The sequence below is a fragment of the Ambystoma mexicanum genome, chromosome 11 (genome assembly GCF_040938575.1).
Source record: "Ambystoma mexicanum isolate Mex_15411 chromosome 11, UKY_AmexF1_1, whole genome shotgun sequence".
NCBI classification, from domain to species: domain Eukaryota; kingdom Metazoa; phylum Chordata; class Amphibia; order Caudata; family Ambystomatidae; genus Ambystoma; species Ambystoma mexicanum.
In genome coordinates, this window is record NC_090934.1 from 825,819,027 (window position 1) to 825,835,747 (window position 16,721).

The 16,721-nt window shown below is 46.2% G+C and overlaps 11 non-coding genes across 11 annotated transcripts; all 11 read right to left on the reverse strand.

Moving 5' to 3' along the window:
* Nucleotides 1–149: 149 nt before the first annotated feature.
* Nucleotides 150–223, reverse strand: TRNAN-GUU (transfer RNA asparagine (anticodon GUU)). Its single transcript has one exon. It is a non-coding gene; the product is annotated as a tRNA-Asn (tRNA).
* A 1,790-nt stretch (nucleotides 224–2,013) lies between these two features.
* TRNAW-CCA (transfer RNA tryptophan (anticodon CCA)) lies at nucleotides 2,014–2,085 on the reverse strand. The gene has a single exon. It is a non-coding gene; the product is annotated as a tRNA-Trp (tRNA).
* Nucleotides 2,086–2,398: 313 nt separating this feature from the next.
* Nucleotides 2,399–2,472, reverse strand: TRNAN-GUU (transfer RNA asparagine (anticodon GUU)). The gene has a single exon. It is a non-coding gene; the product is annotated as a tRNA-Asn (tRNA).
* A 1,790-nt stretch (nucleotides 2,473–4,262) lies between these two features.
* On the reverse strand, nucleotides 4,263–4,334 carry TRNAW-CCA (transfer RNA tryptophan (anticodon CCA)). The gene has a single exon. It is a non-coding gene; the product is annotated as a tRNA-Trp (tRNA).
* A 2,177-nt stretch (nucleotides 4,335–6,511) lies between these two features.
* TRNAW-CCA (transfer RNA tryptophan (anticodon CCA)) lies at nucleotides 6,512–6,583 on the reverse strand. The gene has a single exon. It is a non-coding gene; the product is annotated as a tRNA-Trp (tRNA).
* Nucleotides 6,584–6,896: 313 nt separating this feature from the next.
* On the reverse strand, nucleotides 6,897–6,970 carry TRNAN-GUU (transfer RNA asparagine (anticodon GUU)). Its single transcript has one exon. It is a non-coding gene; the product is annotated as a tRNA-Asn (tRNA).
* Nucleotides 6,971–9,129: 2,159 nt separating this feature from the next.
* On the reverse strand, nucleotides 9,130–9,203 carry TRNAN-GUU (transfer RNA asparagine (anticodon GUU)). The gene has a single exon. It is a non-coding gene; the product is annotated as a tRNA-Asn (tRNA).
* Nucleotides 9,204–10,993: 1,790 nt separating this feature from the next.
* TRNAW-CCA (transfer RNA tryptophan (anticodon CCA)) lies at nucleotides 10,994–11,065 on the reverse strand. The gene has a single exon. It is a non-coding gene; the product is annotated as a tRNA-Trp (tRNA).
* A 2,177-nt stretch (nucleotides 11,066–13,242) lies between these two features.
* Nucleotides 13,243–13,314, reverse strand: TRNAW-CCA (transfer RNA tryptophan (anticodon CCA)). The gene has a single exon. It is a non-coding gene; the product is annotated as a tRNA-Trp (tRNA).
* Nucleotides 13,315–13,627: 313 nt separating this feature from the next.
* TRNAN-GUU (transfer RNA asparagine (anticodon GUU)) lies at nucleotides 13,628–13,701 on the reverse strand. The gene has a single exon. It is a non-coding gene; the product is annotated as a tRNA-Asn (tRNA).
* Nucleotides 13,702–15,491: 1,790 nt separating this feature from the next.
* On the reverse strand, nucleotides 15,492–15,563 carry TRNAW-CCA (transfer RNA tryptophan (anticodon CCA)). Its single transcript has one exon. It is a non-coding gene; the product is annotated as a tRNA-Trp (tRNA).
* Nucleotides 15,564–16,721: the final 1,158 nt, after the last annotated feature.

The following is a 16,721-nucleotide window of genomic DNA, read 5'->3' on the forward strand; positions in this document are numbered from 1 at the left end:
TGAATTGAATGGCAAGTTTTGAAAAACTAAAGCAAGCGAGAAGAATTGCTTGCAGTTTATTGGATTTTTTGGACGTCAGCAGACGAGACCTGCGAGAGGTAAACAGAAGTTCATAGTTGGTCATGCTGAATTTTTGAGCCAAAATGCATCGTCCCTGGGTGGGCTTGAACCACCAATCTTTCGGTTAACAGCCGAACGCGCTAACCGATTGCGCCACAGAGACTCATGCATTGCTTACACTGGGGCCTGATTGGTGTGCTGTTTGCTTATGCTTCCCAGGCAACCTGAAAATATTTCTAAAATAGCTCTATTTCCCACAGCAAATCAGGGTATCAAGCACTTCCCTACCTCCCCTAATCCACAAACACAGGGGATTTAGTAGAGGACAGAGCCCATCAACAGTGCACCAAATGTCCTCTGTGTAGGCATAACTTGCTATGAGGAGAAAGCCACAGTTGCGCACTTGTGTTAAAAGGGGACAGTAGGCTGAACCCAGAGAACACGGGAGAAATGACTCAGGTTTACTGAGTGGAACACTCTGTGTCTTTGTGCCAAAAACAGCAGCGTCTTTTCGGTTAACAGCCGAACGCGCTAACCAATTGCGCCACAGAGACTCACTGGCATGTGTGCTCTGCCTTTGGCCTGATTGCATTGCTATTTTTTTCTGATTGGCAGAAAACCTGAACTTTTTTCTGAAAAAGGCATGCCTCTCTTAGCACTGCAGTGCATTAGACTGCTCCCTTGCTTCCCTGAGTCCCCAAATACACAACCACCCTGGGCACAATAGAAGACACATTGCAGCAGATTTAGCAAGAGTGCACCAAGGATTCTATATGTAGGTACCTTGCTGAGAAGCAAGACCTGCAGTTGCATTCTTCTGTTAAAAGAGGGCAGCAGAGTGCACCAAGAGAACTTGGGGGAAGTAGCTTATGTTAACTACTTGCCATGCTCTTTATAGATCCCTCTGTTTGACTGGGTGAATTCTAATTTCTGGGGTAGAGTAAGCAATTTTTGGATCTAGATGCTGTGCGCAACAGGAATGCTATATACTGCACTGTACTGCTACTGAAAAGTTCCCAATTTTACAGGATGTTCAGGTAAGCTTTGTTTCAGAAAACAACTTGCTACAGGTCCTAGGACAGATTACTGGGACAAAGGAAGAGGGTTTGGGGATTAGCACATCTCCTATGAAAGGTACAGTCACGCCCGAGACAACTCTGAGTGTCACCTCAAATTCTAAGAAATGCAAACTAGGGACCTACGCTTTTTATTGCCAGTGGATCTTTGTGTTTCAGACAAATGTGCACGCCTCCCAGAGCCCCATGCAATGCACTTAGGGAAAGGGGGGAAGGTGCTGTGAAGCCCTCTCGCTGACAATGTCTCTCTTGTCTATAATGTAACTATGAGAGAGAGAGAAATAGGCAATGCGAAAGTGAAAAAGTAAAATGGAAATGTGTCTACTGAGACCAGTATAAGGGGAAATCCTCACAATCCAGGACCGACAGTTGATTGGGAGGGCGCTTACAGGTTTCCGACACCAGACCGGTACCTGAACTCACAAACCCAAACTGCAAAGTGATGGGCATTGCCACTAGACTGCCGACCCCCTTTCGGGGCCCCAGCATATATCCTTTAGTCACACCTAGAGTTCCCAGGACAGTGCAGCATTCAGCGATTACACGAAAATATTGACAGCGCTAGGAGGCCATGCAAATGGCAGAGGTATGCTTTACAAAGCCCACGTAGCGTGCACAAAACAGCACATCAGTCAGGCCCACTTGAAGAGATGGTAAAGAGGAAATACTTCTGCTGCATCCAGTAAAACATAGAGATTGGCCTGCTTTAAAGGTTGACCATGTCCTTCATGGGTGTCTGTCAATATGATACTTCCCTGCTGCAAAGCTTACATTCGAAACGCCAGAACAACTAGGCCCAGAGCACAAAGATGCAGTCAGGTTGAAATAACGAGATACTGAAGAGCAATCTTGTATTTCAGAGTGGGAAAAGGAAGTATGACCCCGACGTGATTTAAACACGCAACCTTCTGATCTGGAGTCAGACGCGCTACCATTGCGCCACGAGGTCCTTGTGGCATTGCTCCTGGTGTGTCTGATGACAGAATAAAGGTAGGAGACGTACATGCACCTGCAGAGCCTCATTGCTTCTTTAAGTAGACTGGCTAGGATAACTTCCTTCTGTGCATCAGTACACGCTGCAGCCAAACCCTTCCCATGAAGTCTTGATGTTTATGAATTGAACGGCATGTTTTGAAAAACTAAAGCAAGCGAGAAGAATTGCTTGCAGTTTATTGGATTTTTTGGACGTCAGCAGACGAGACCTGCGAGAGGTAGACAGAAGTTCATAGTTGGTCATGCTGAATTTTTGAGCCAAAATGCATCGTCCCTGGGTGGGCTTGAACCACCAATCTTTCGGTTAACAGCCGAACGCGCTAACCGATTGCGCCACAGAGACTCATGCATTGCTTACACTGGGGCCTGATTGGTGTGCTGTTTGCTTATGCTTCCCAGGCAACCTGAAAATATTTCTAAAATAGCTCTATTTCCCACAGCAAATCAGGGTATCAAGCACTTCCCTACCTCCCCTAATCCACAAACACAGGGGATTTAGTAGAGGACAGAGCCCATCAACAGTGCACCAAATGTCCTCTGTGTAGGCATAACTTGCTATGAGGAGAAAGCCACAGTTGCGCACTTGTGTTAAAAGGGGACAGTAGGCTGAACCCAGAGAACACGGGAGAAATGACTCAGGTTTACTGAGTGGAACACTCTGTGTCTTTGTGCCAAAAACAGCAGCGTCTTTTCGGTTAACAGCCGAACGCGCTAACCAATTGCGCCACAGAGACTCACTGGCATGTGTGCTCTGCCTTTGGCCTGATTGCATTGCTATTTTTTTCTGATTGGCAGAAAACCTGAACTTTTTTCTGAAAAAGGCATGCCTCTCTTAGCACTGCAGTGCATTAGACTGCTCCCTTGCTTCCCTGAGTCCCCAAATACACAACCACCCTGGGCACAATAGAAGACACATTCCAGCAGATTTAGCAAGAGTGCACCAAGGATTCTATATGTAGGTACCTTGCTGAGAAGCAAGACCTGCAGTTGCATTCTTCTGTTAAAAGAGGGCAGCAGAGTGCACCAAGAGAACTTGGGGGAAGTAGCTTATGTTAACTACTTGCCATGCTCTTTATAGATCCCTCTGTTTGACTGGGTGAATTCTAATTTCTGGGGTAGAGTAAGCAATTTTTGGATCTAGATGCTGTGCGCAACAGGAATGCTATATACTGCACTGTACTGCTACTGAAAAGTTACCAATTTTACAGGATGTTCAGGTAAGCTTTGTTTCAGAAAACAACTTGCTAGAGGCACTAAGACAGATTACTGGGACAAAGGAAGAGGGTTTGGGGATTAGCACATCTCCTATGAAAGGTACAGTCACGCCCGAGACAACTCTGAGTGTCACCTCAAATTCTAAGAAATGCAAACTAGGGACCTACGCTTTTTATTGCCAGTGGATCTTTGTGTTTCAGACAAATGTGCACGCCTCCCAGAGCCCCTTGCAATGCACTTAGGGAAATGGGGGAAGGTGCTGTGAAGCCCTCTCGCTGACAATGTCTCTCTTGTCTATAATGTATCTATGAGAGAGAGAGAAATAGGCAATGCGAGAGTGAAAAAGTAAAATGGAAATGTGTCTACTGAGACCAGTATAAGGGGAAATCCTCACAATCCAGGACCGACAGTTGATTGGGAGGGCGCTTACAGGTTTCCGACACCAGACCGGTACCTGAACTCACAAACCCAAACTGCAAAGTGATGGGCATTGCCACTAGACTGCCGACCCCCTTTCGGGGCCCCAGTATATATCCTTTAGTCACACCTAGAGTTCCCAGGACAGTGCAGCATTCAGCGATTACACGAAAATATTGACAGCGCTAGGAGGCCATGCAAATGGCAGAGGTATGCTTTACAAAGCCCACGTAGCGTGCACAAAACAGCACATCAGTCAGGCCCACTTGAAGAGATGGTAAAGAGGAAATACTTCTGCTGCATCCAGTAAAACATAGAGATTGGCCTGCTTTAAAGGTTGACCATGTCCTTCATGGGTGTCTGTCAATATGATACTTCCCTGCTGCAAAGCTTACATTCGAAACGCCAGAACAACTAGGCCCAGAGCACAAAGATGCAGTCAGGTTGAAATAACGAGATACTGAAGAGCAATTTTATATTTCAGAGTGGGAAAAGCAAATATGACCCCGACGTGATTTGAACACGCAACCTTCTGATCTGGAGTCAGACGCGCTACCATTGCGCCACGAGGTCCTTGCGGCAGTCCACCTGGTGTGTCTGATGACAGAATAAAGGTAGGAGACGTACATGCACCTGCAAAGCCTCATTGCTTCTTTAAGTAGACTGGCTAGGATAGCTTCCTTCTGTGCATCAGTACACGCTGCAGCCAAACCCTTCCCATGAAGTCTTGATGTTTATGAATTGAATGGCAAGTTTTGAAAAACTAAAGCAAGCGAGAAGAATTGCTTGCAGTTTATTGGATTTTTTGGACGTCAGTAGACGAGACCTGCGAGAGGTAAACAGAAGTTCATAGTTGGTCATGCTGAATTTTTGAGACAAAATGCATCGTCCCTGGGTGGGCTTGAACCACCAACCTTACGATTAAGAGCTGAACGCGCTAACCGATTGCGCCACAGAGACTCATGCAGTGCTTACACTGGGGCCTGATTGGTGTGCTGTTTGCTTATGCTTCCCAGGCAACCTGAAAATATTTCTAAAATAGCTCTATTTCCCACAGCAAATCAGGGTATCAAGCACTTCCCTACCTCCCGTAATCCACAAACACAGGGGATTTAGTAGAGGACAGAGCCCATCAACAGTGCACCAAATGTCCTCTGTGTAGGCATAACTTGCTATGAGGAGAAAGCCACAGTTGCGCAATTGTGTTAAAAGGGGACAGTAGGCTGAACCCAGAGAACACGGGAGAAATGACTCAGGTTTACTGAGTGGAACACTCTGTGTCTTTGTGCCAAAAACAGCAGCGTCTTTTTGGTTAACAGCCGAACGCGCTAACCAATTGCACCACAGAGACTCACTGGCATGTGTGTTCTGCCTTTGGCCTGATTGCATTGCTATTTTTTTCTGATTGGCAGAAAACCTGAACTTTTTTCTGAAAAAGGCATGCCTCTCTTAGCACTGCAGTGCATTAGACTGCTCCCTTGCTTCCCTGAGTCGCCAAATACACAACCACCTTGGGCACAATAGAAGACACATTCCAGCAGATTTAGCAAGAGTGCACCAAGGTTTCTATATGTAGGTACCTTTCTGAGAAGCAAGACCTGCAGTTGCATTCTTCTGTTAAAATATGGCAGCAGAGTGCACCAAGAGAACTTGGGGGAAGTAGCTTATGTTAACTACTTGCCATGCTCTTTATAGATCCCTCTGTTTGACTGGGTGAATTCTAATTTCTGGGGTAGAGTAAGCAATTTTTGGATCTAGATGCTGTGCGCAACAGGAATGCTATATACTGCACTGTACTGCTACTGAAAAGTTACCAATTTTACAGGATGTTCAGGTAAGCTTTGTTTCAGAAAACAACTTGCTAGAGGCACTAAGACAGATTACTGGGACAAAGGAAGAGGGTTTGGGGATTAGCACATCTCCTATGAAAGGTACAGTCACGCCCGAGACAACTCTGAGTGTCACCTCAAATTCTAAGAAATGCAAACTAGGGACCTACGCTTTTTATTGCCAGTGGATCTTTGTGTTTCAGACAAATGTGCACGCCTCCCAGAGCCCCATGCAATGCACTTAGGGAAAGGGGGGAAGGTGCTGTGCAACCCTCTCGCTGACAATGTCTCTCTTGTCTATAATGTATCTATGACAGAGAGAGAAATAGGCAATGCGAGAGTGAAAAAGTAAAATGGAAATGTGTCTACTGAGACCAGTATAAGAGGAAATCCTCACAATCCAGGACCGACAGTTGATTGGGAGGTCGCTTACAGGTTTCCGACACCAGACCGGTACCTGAACTCACAAACCCAAACTGCAAAGTGATGGGCATTGCCACTAGACTGCCGACCCCCTTTCGGGGCCCCAACATATATCCTTTAGTCACACCTAGAGTTCCCAGGACAGTGCAGCATTCAGCGATTACACGAAAATATTGACAGCGCTAGGAGGCCATGCAAATGGCAGAGGTATGCTTTACAAAGCCCACGTAGCGTGCACAAAACAGCACATCAGTCAGGCCCACTTGAAGAGATGGTAAAGAGGAAATACTTCTGCTGCATCCAGTAAAACATAGAGATTGGCCTGCTTTAAAGCTTGACCATGTCCTTCATGTGTGTCTGTCAATATGATACTTCCCTGCTGCAAAGCTTACATTCGAAACGCCAGAACAACTAGGCCCAGAGCACAAAGATGCAGTCAGGTTGAAATAACGAGATACTGAAGAGCAATTTTGTATTTCAGAGTGGGAAAAGCAAATATGACCCCGACGTGATTTGAACACGCAACCTTCTGATCTGGAGTCAGACGCGCTACCATTGCGCCACGAGGTCCTTGTGGCAGTCCACCTGGTGTGTCTGATGACAGAATAAAGGTAGGAGACGTACATGCACCTGCAGAGCCTCATTGCTTCTTTAAGTAGACTGGCTAGGATAGCTTCCTTCTGTGCATCAGTACACGCTGCAGCCAAACCCTTCCCATGAAGTCTTGATGTTTATGAATTGAATGGCAAGTTTTGAAAAACTAAAGCAAGCGAGAAGAATTGCTTGCAGTTTATTGGATTTTTTGGACGTCAGCAGACGAGACCTGCGAGAGGTAAACAGAAGTTCATAGTTGGTCATGCTGAATTTTTGAGCCAAAATGCACCGTCCCTGGGTGGGCTTGATCCACCAACCTTTCGGTTAACAGCCGAACGCGCTAACCGATTGCGCCACAGAGACTCATGCAGTGCTTACACTGGGGCCTGATTGGTGTGCTGTTTGCTTATGCTTCCCTGGCAACCTGAAAATATTTCTAAAATAGCTCTATTTCCCACAGCAAATCAGGGTATCAAGCACTTCCCTACCTCCCCTAATCCACAAACACAGGGGATTTAGTAGAGGACAGAGCCCATCAACAGTGCACCAAATGTCCTCTGTGTAGGCATAACTTGCTATGAGGAGAAAGCCACAGTTGCGCACTTGTGTTAAAAGGGGACAGTAGGCTGAACCCAGAGAACACGGGAGAAATGACTCAGGTTTACTGAGTGGAACACTCTGTGTCTTTGTGCCAAAAACAGCAGCGTCTTTTCGGTTAACAGCCGAACGCGCTAACCAATTGCGCCACAGAGACTCACTGGCATGTGTGTTCTGCCTTTGGCCTGATTGCATTGCTATTTTTTTCTGATTGGCAGAAAACCTGAACTTGTTTCTGAAAAAGGCATGCCTCTCTTAGCACTGCAGTGCATTAGACTGCTCCCTTGCTTCCCTGAGTCCCCAAATACACAACCACCTTGGGCACAATAGAAGACACATTCCAGCAGATTTAGCAAGAGTGCACCAAGGATTCTATATGTAGGTACCTTGCTGAGAAGCAAGACCTGCAGTTGCATTCTTCTGTTAAAAGAGGGCAGCAGAGTGCACCAAGAGAACTTGGGGGAAGTAGCTTATGTTAACTACTTGCCATGCTCTTTATAGATCCCTCTGTTTGACTGGGTGAATTCTAATTTCTGGGGTAGAGTAAGCAATTTTTGGATCTAGATGCTGTGCGCAACAGGAATGCTATATACTGCACTGTACTGCTACTGAAAAGTTACCAATTTTACAGGATGTTCAGGTAAGCTTTGTTTCAGAAAACAACTTGCTAGAGACACTAAGACAGATTACTGGGACAAAGGAAGAGGGTTTGGGGATTAGCACATCTCCTATGAAAGGTACAGTCACGCCCGAGACAACTCTGAGTGTCACCTCAAATTCTAAGAAATGCAAACTAGGGACCTACGCTTTTTATTGCCAGTGGATCTTTGTGTTTCAGACAAATGTGCACGCCTCCCAGAGCCCCTTGCAATGCACTTAGGGAAATGGGGGAAGGTGCTGTGAAGCCCTCTCGCTGACAATGTCTCTCTTGTCTATAATGTATCTATGAGAGAGAGAGAAATAGGCAATGCGAGAGTGAAAAAGTAAAATGGAAATGTGTCTACTGAGACCAGTATAAGGGGAAATCCTCACAATCCAGGACCGACAGTTGATTGGGAGGGCGCTTACAGGTTTCCGACACCAGACCGGTACCTGAACTCACAAACCCAAACTGCAAAGTGATGGGCATTGCCACTAGACTGCCGACCCCCTTTTGGGGCCCCAGTATATATCCTTTAGTCACACCTAGAGTTCCCAGGACAGTGCAGCATTCAGCGATTACACGAAAATATTGACAGCGCTAGGAGGCCATGCAAATGGCAGAGGTATGCTTTACAAAGCCCACGTAGCGTGCACAAAACAGCACATCAGTCAGGCCCACTTGAAGAGATGGTAAAGAGGAAATACTTCTGCTGCATCCAGTAAAACATAGAGATTGGCCTGCTTTAAAGGTTGACCATGTCCTTCATGGGTGTCTGTCAATATGATACTTCCCTGCTGCAAAGCTTACATTCGAAACGCCAGAACAACTAGGCCCAGAGCACAAAGATGCAGTCAGGTTGAAATAACGAGATACTGAAGAGCAATTTTATATTTCAGAGTGGGAAAAGCAAATATGACCCCGACGTGATTTGAACACGCAACCTTCGCGCTACCATTGCGCCACGAGGTCCTTGTGGCAGTCCACCTGGTGTGTCTGATGACAGAATAAAGGTACGAGACGTACATGCACCTGCAGAGCCTCATTGCTTCTTTAAGTAGACTGGCTAGGATAGCTTCCTTCTGTGCATCAGTACACGCTGCAGCCAAACCCTTCCCATGAAGTCTTGATGTTTATGAATTGAATGGCAAGTTTTGAAAAACTAAAGCAAGCGAGAAGAATTGCTTGCAGTTTATTGGATTTTTTGGACGTCAGCAGACGAGACCTGCGAGAGGTAGACAGAAGTTCATAGTTGGTCATGCTGAATTTTTGAGCCAAAATGCATCGTCCCTGGGTGGGCTTGAACCACCAATCTTTCGGTTAACAGCCGAACGCGCTAACCGATTGCGCCACAGAGACTCATGCAGTGCTTACACTGGGGCCTGATTGGTGTGCTGTTTGCTTATGCTCCCCAGGCAACCTGAAAATATTTCTAAAATAGCTCTATTTCCCACAGCAAATCAGGGTATCAAGCACTTCCCTACCTCCCCTAATCCACAAACACAGGGGATTTAGTAGAGGACAGAGCCCATCAACAGTGCACCAAATGTCCTCTGTGTAGGCATAACTTGCTATGAGGAGAAAGCCACAGTTGCGCACTTGTGTTAAAAGGGGACAGTAGGCTGAACCCAGAGAACACGGGAGAAATGACTCAGGTTTACTGAGTGGAACACTCTGTGTCTTTGTGCCAAAAACAGCAGCGTCTTTTCGGTTAACAGCCGAACGCGCTAACCAATTGCGCCACAGAGACTCACTGGCATGTGTGCTCTGCCTTTGGCCTGATTGCATTGCTATTTTTTTCTGATTGGCAGAAAACCTGAACTTTTTTCTGAAAAAGGCATGCCTCTCTTAGCACTGCAGTGCATTAGACTGCTCCCTTGCTTCCCTGAGTCCCCAAATACACAACCACCCTGGGCACAATAGAAGACACATTCCAGCAGATTTAGCAAGAGTGCACCAAGGATTCTATATGTAGGTACCTTGCTGAGAAGCAAGACCTGCAGTTGCATTCTTCTGTTAAAAGAGGGCAGCAGAGTGCACCAAGAGAACTTGGGGGAAGTAGCTTATGTTAACTACTTGCCATGCTCTTTATAGATCCCTCTGTTTGACTGGGTGAATTCTAATTTCTGGGGTAGAGTAAGCAATTTTTGGATCTAGATGCTGTGCGCAACAGGAATGCTATATACTGCACTGTACTGCTACTGAAAAGTTACCAATTTTACAGGATGTTCAGGTAAGCTTTGTTTCAGAAAACAACTTGCTACAGGTCCTAGGACAGATTACTGGGACAAAGGAAGAGGGTTTTGGGATTAGCATATCTCCTATGAAAGGTACAGTCACGCCCGAGACAACTCTGAGTGTCACCTCAAATTCTAAGAAATGCAAACTAGGGACCTACGCTTTTTATTGCCAGTGGATCTTTGTGTTTCAGACAAATGTGCACGCCTCCCAGAGCCCCTTGCAATGCACTTAGGGAAATGGGGGAAGGTGCTGTGAAGCCCTCTCGCTGACAATGTCTCTCTTGTCTATAATGTATCTATGAGAGAGAGAGAAATAGGCAATGCGAGAGTGAAAAAGTAAAATGGAAATGTGTCTACTGAGACCAGTATAAGGGGAAATCCTCACAATCCAGGACCGACAGTTGATTGGGAGGGCGCTTACAGGTTTCCGACACCAGACCGGTACCTGAACTCACAAACCCAAACTGCAAAGTGATGGGCATTGCCACTAGATTGCCGACCCCCTTTCGGGGCCCCAGCATATATCCTTTAGTCACACCTAGAGTTCCCAGGACAGTGCAGCATTCAGCGATTACACGAAAATATTGACAGCGCTAGGAGGCCATGCAAATGGCAGAGGTATGCTTTACAAAGCCCACGTAGTGTGCACAAAACAGCACATCAGTCAGGCCCACTTGAAGAGATGGTAAAGAGGAAATACTTCTGCTGCATCCAGTAAAACATAGAGATTGGCCTGCTTTAAAGGTTGACCATGTCCTTCATGGGTGTCTGTCAATATGATACTTCCCTGCTGCAAAGCTTACATTCGAAACGCCAGAACAACTAGGCCCAGAGCACAAAGATGCAGTCAGGTTGAAATAACGAGATACTGAAGAGCAATTTTATATTTCAGAGTGGGAAAAGCAAATATGACCCCGACGTGATTTGAACACGCAACCTTCTGATCTGGAGTCAGACGCGCTACCATTGCGCCACGAGGTCCTTGTGGCAGTCCACCTGGTGTGTCTGATGACAGAATAAAGGTAGGAGACGTACATGCACCTGCAAAGCCTCATTGCTTCTTTAAGTAGACTGGCTAGGATAGCTTCCTTCTGTGCATCAGTACACGCTGCAGCCAAACCCTTCCCATGAAGTCTTGATGTTTATGAATTGAATGGCAAGTTTTGAAAAACTAAAGCAAGCGAGAAGAATTGCTTGCAGTTTATTGGATTTTTTGGACGTCAGTAGACGAGACCTGCGAGAGGTAAACAGAAGTTCATAGTTGGTCATGCTGAATTTTTGAGACAAAATGCATCGTCCCTGGGTGGGCTTGAACCACCAACCTTACGATTAAGAGCCGAACGCGCTAACCGATTGCGCCACAGAGACTCATGCAGTGCTTACACTGGGGCCTGATTGGTGTGCTGTTTGCTTATGCTTCCCAGGCAACCTGAAAATATTTCTAAAATAGCTCTATTTCCCACAGCAAATCAGGGTATCAAGCACTTCCCTACCTCCCGTAATCCACAAACACAGGGGATTTAGTAGAGGACAGAGCCCATCAACAGTGCACCAAATGTCCTCTGTGTAGGCATAACTTGCTATGAGGAGAAAGCCACAGTTGCGCACTTGTGTTAAAAGGGGACAGTAGGCTGAACCCAAAGAACACGGGAGAAATGACTCAGGTTTAATGAGTGGAACACTCTGTGTCTTTGTGCCAAAAACAGCAGCGTCTTTTCGGTTAACAGCCGAACGCGCTAACCAATTGCGCCACAGAGACTCACTGGCATGTGTGTTCTGCCTTTGGCCTGATTGCATTGCTATTTTTTTCTGATTGGCAGAAAACCTGAACTTTTTTCTGAAAAAGGCATGCCTCTCTTAGCACTGCAGTGCATTAGACTGCTCCCTTGCTTCCCTGAGTCGCCAAATACACAACCACCTTGGGCACAATAGAAGACACATTCCAGCAGATTTAGCAAGAGTGCACCAAGGTTTCTATATGTAGGTACCTTTCTGAGAAGCAAGACCTGCAGTTGCATTCTTCTGTTAAAAGATGGCAGCAGAGTGCACCAAGAGAACTTGGGGGAAGTAGCTTATGTTAACTACTTGCCATGCTCTTTATAGATCCCTCTGTTTGACTGGGTGAATTCTAATTTCTGGGGTAGAGTAAGCAATTTTTGGATCTAGATGCTGTGCGCAACAGGAATGCTATATACTGCACTGTACTGCTACTGAAAAGTTACCAATTTTACAGGATGTTCAGGTAAGCTTTGTTTCAGAAAACAACTTGCTAGAGGCACTAAAACAGATTACTGGGACAAAGGAAGAGGGTTTGGGGATTAGCACATCTCCTATGAAAGGTACAGTCACGCCCGAGACAACTCATAGTGTCACCTCAAATTCTAAGAAATGCAAACTAGGGACCTACGCTTTTTATTGCCAGTGGATCTTTGTGTTTCAGACAAATGTGCACGCCTCCCAGAGCCCCATGCAATGCACTTAGGGAAAGGGGGGAAGGTGCTGTGAAGCCCTCTCGCTGACAATGTCTCTCTTGTCTATAATGTATCTATGAGAGAGAGAGAAATAGGCAATGCGAGAGTGAAAAAGTAAAATGGAAATGTGTCTACTGAGACCAGTATAAGAGGAAATCCTCACAATCCAGGACCGACAGTTGATTGGGAGGGCGCTTACAGTTTTCTGACACCAGACCGGTTCCTGAACTCACAAACCCAAACTGCAAAGTGATGGGCATTGCCACTAGACTGCCGACCCCCTTTCGGGGCCCCAGCATATATCCTTTAGTCACACCTAGAGTTCCCAGGACAGTGCAGCATTCAGCGATTACACGAAAATATTGACAGCGCTAGGAGGCCATGCAAATGGCAGAGGTATGCTTTACAAAGCCCACGTAGCGTGCACAAAACAGCACATCAGTCAGGCCCACTTGAAGAGATGGTAAAGAGGAAATACTTCTGCTGCATCCAGTAAAACATAGAGATTGGCCTGCTTTAAAGGTTGACCATGTCCTTCATGGGTGTCTGTCAATATGATACTTCCCTGCTGCAAAGTTTCCATTCAAAACCCCAGAACAACTAGGCCCAGAGCACAAAGATGCAGTCAGGTTGAAATAACGAGATACTGAAGAGCAATCTTGTATTTCAGAGTGGGAAAAGGAAGTATGACCCCGACGTGATTTGAACACGCAACCTTCTGATCTGGAGTCAGACGCGCTACCATTGCGCCACGAGGTCCTTGTGGCATTGCTCCTGGTGTGTCTGATGACAGAATAAAGGTAGGAGACGTACATGCACCTGCAGAGCCTCATTGCTTCTTTAAGTAGACTGGCTAGGATAACTTCCTTCTGTGCATCAGTACACGCTGCAGCCAAACCCTTCCCATGAAGTCTTGATGTTTATGAATTGAACGGCATGTTTTGAAAAACTAAAGCAAGCGAGAAGAATTGCTTGCAGTTTATTGGATTTTTTGGACGTCAGCAGACGAGACCTGCGAGAGGTAAACAGAAGTTCATAGTTGGTCATGCTGAATTTTTGAGCCAAAATGCATCGTCCCTGGGTGGGCTTGAACCACCAATCTTTCGGTTAACAGCCGAACGCGCTAACCGATTGCGCCACAGAGACTCATGCATTGCTTACACTGGGGCCTGATTGGTGTGCTGTTTGCTTATGCTTCCCAGGCAACCTGAAAATATTTCTAAAATAGCTCTATTTCCCACAGCAAATCAGAGTATCAAGCACTTCCCTACCTCCCCTAATCCACAAACACAGGGGATTTAGTAGAGGACAGAGCCCATCAACAGTGCACCAAATGTCCTCTGTGTAGGCATAACTTGCTATGAGGAGAAAGCCACAGTTGCGCACTTGTGTTAAAAGGGGACAGTAGGCTGAACCCAGAGAACACGGGAGAAATGACTCAGGTTTACTGAGTGGAACACTCTGTGTCTTTGTGCCAAAAACAGCAGCGTCTTTTCGGTTAACAGCCGAACGCGCTAACCAATTGCGCCACAGAGACTCACTGGCATGTGTGCTCTGCCTTTGGCCTGATTGCATTGCTATTTTTTTCTGATTGGCAGAAAACCTGAACTTTTTTCTGAAAAAGGCATGCCTCTCTTAGCACTGCAGTGCATTAGACTGCTCCCTTGCTTCCCTGAGTCCCCAAATACACAACCACCCTGGGCACAATAGAAGACACATTCCAGCAGATTTAGCAAGAGTGCACCAAGGATTCTATATGTAGGTACCTTGCCGAGAAGCAAGACCTGCAGTTGCATTCTTCTGTTAAAAGAGGGCAGCAGAGTGCACCAAGAGAACTTGGGGGAAGTAGCTTATGTTAACTACTTGCCATGCTCTTTATAGATCCCTCTGTTTGACTGGGTGAATTCTAATTTCTGGGGTAGAGTAAGCAATTTTTGGATCTAGATGCTGTGCGCAACAGGAATGCTATATACTGCACTGTACTGCTACTGAAAAGTTACCAATTTTACAGGATGTTCAGGTAAGCTTTGTTTCAGAAAACAACTTGCTAGAGACACTAAGACAGATTACTGGGACAAAGGAAGAGGGTTTGGGGATTAGCACATCTCCTATGAAAGGTACAGTCACGCCCGAGACAACTCTGAGTGTCACCTCAAATTCTAAGAAATGCAAACTAGGGACCTACGCTTTTTATTGCCAGTGGATCTTTGTGTTTCAGACAAATGTGCACGCCTCCCAGAGCCCCTTGCAATGCACTTAGGGAAATGGGGGAAGGTGCTGTGAAGCCCTCTCGCTGACAATGTCTCTCTTGTCTATAATGTATCTATGAGAGAGAGAGAAATAGGCAATGCGAGAGTGAAAAAGTAAAATGGAAATGTGTCTACTGAGACCAGTATAAGGGGAAATCCTCACAATCCAGGACCGACAGTTGATTGGGAGGGCGCTTACAGGTTTCCGACACCAGACCGGTACCTGAACTCACAAACCCAAACTGCAAAGTGATGGGCCTTGCCACTAGACTGCCGACCCCCTTTCGGGGCCCCAGTATATATCCTTTAGTCACACCTAGAGTTCCCAGGACAGTGCAGCATTCAGCGATTACACGAAAATATTGACAGCGCTAGGAGGCCATGCAAATGGCAGAGGTATGCTTTACAAAGCCCACGTAGCGTGCACAAAACAGCACATCAGTCAGGCCCACTTGAAGAGATGGTAAAGAGGAAATACTTCTGCTGCATCCAGTAAAACATAGAGATTGGCCTGCTTTAAAGGTTGACCATGTCCTTCATGGGTGTCTGTCAATATGATACTTCCCTGCTGCAAAGTTTACATTCGAAACGCCAGAACAACTAGGCCCAGAGCACAAAGATGCAGTCAGGTTGAAATAACGAGATACTGAAGAGCAATTTTATATTTCAGAGTGGGAAAAGCAAATATGACCCCGACGTGATTTGAACACGCAACCTTCTGATCTGGAGTCAGACGCGCTACCATTGCGCCACGAGGTCCATGCGGCAGTCCACCTGGTGTGTCTGATGACAGAATAAAGGTAGGAGACGTACATGCACCTGCAGAGCCTCATTGCTTCTTTAGGTAGACTGGCTAGGATAGCTTCCTTCTGTGCATCAGTACACGCTGCAGCCAAACCCTTCCCATGAAGTCTTGATGTTTATGAATTGAATGGCAAGTTTTGAAAAACTAAAGCAAGCGAGAAGAATTGCTTGCAGTTTATTGGATTTTTTGGACGTCAGTAGACGAGACCTGCGAGAGGTAAACAGAAGTTCATAGTTGGTCATGCTGAATTTTTGAGACAAAATGCATCGTCCCTGGGTGGGCTTGAACCACCAACCTTACGATTAAGAGCCGAACGCGCTAACCGATTGCGCCACAGAGACTCATGCAGTGCTTACACTGGGGCCTGATTGGTGTGCTGTTTGCTTATGCTTCCCAGGCAACCTGAAAATATTTCTAAAATAGCTCTATTTCCCACAGCAAATCAGGGTATCAAGCACTTCCCTACCTCCCCTAATCCACAAACACAGGGGATTTAGTAGAGGACAGAGCCCATCAACAGTGCACCAAATGTCCTCTGTGTAGGCATAACTTGCTATGAGGAGAAAGCCACAGTTGCGCACTTGTGTTAAAAGGGGACAGTAGGCTGAACCCAGAGAACACGGGAGAAATGACTCAGGTTTACTGAGTGGAACACTCTGTGTCTTTGTGCCAAAAACAGCAGCGTCTTTTCGGTTAACAGCCGAACGCGCTAACCAATTGCACCACAGAGACTCACTGGCATGTGTGTTCTGCCTTTGGCCTGATTGCATTGCTATTTTTTTCTGATTGGCAGAAAACCTGAACTTTTTTCTGAAAAAGGCATGCCTCTCTTAGCACTGCAGTGCATTAGACTGCTCCCTTGCTTCCCTGAGTCGCCAAATACACAACCACCTTGGGCACAATAGAAGACACATTCCAGCAGATTTAGCAAGAGTGCACCAAGGTTTCTATATGTAGGTACCTTTCTGAGAAGCAAGACCTGCAGTTGCATTCTTCTGTTAAAAGATGGCAGCAGAGTGCACCAAGAGAACTTGGGGGAAGTAGCTTATGTTACCTACTTGCCATGCTCTTTATAGATCCCTCTGTTTGACTGGGTGAATTCTAATTTCTGG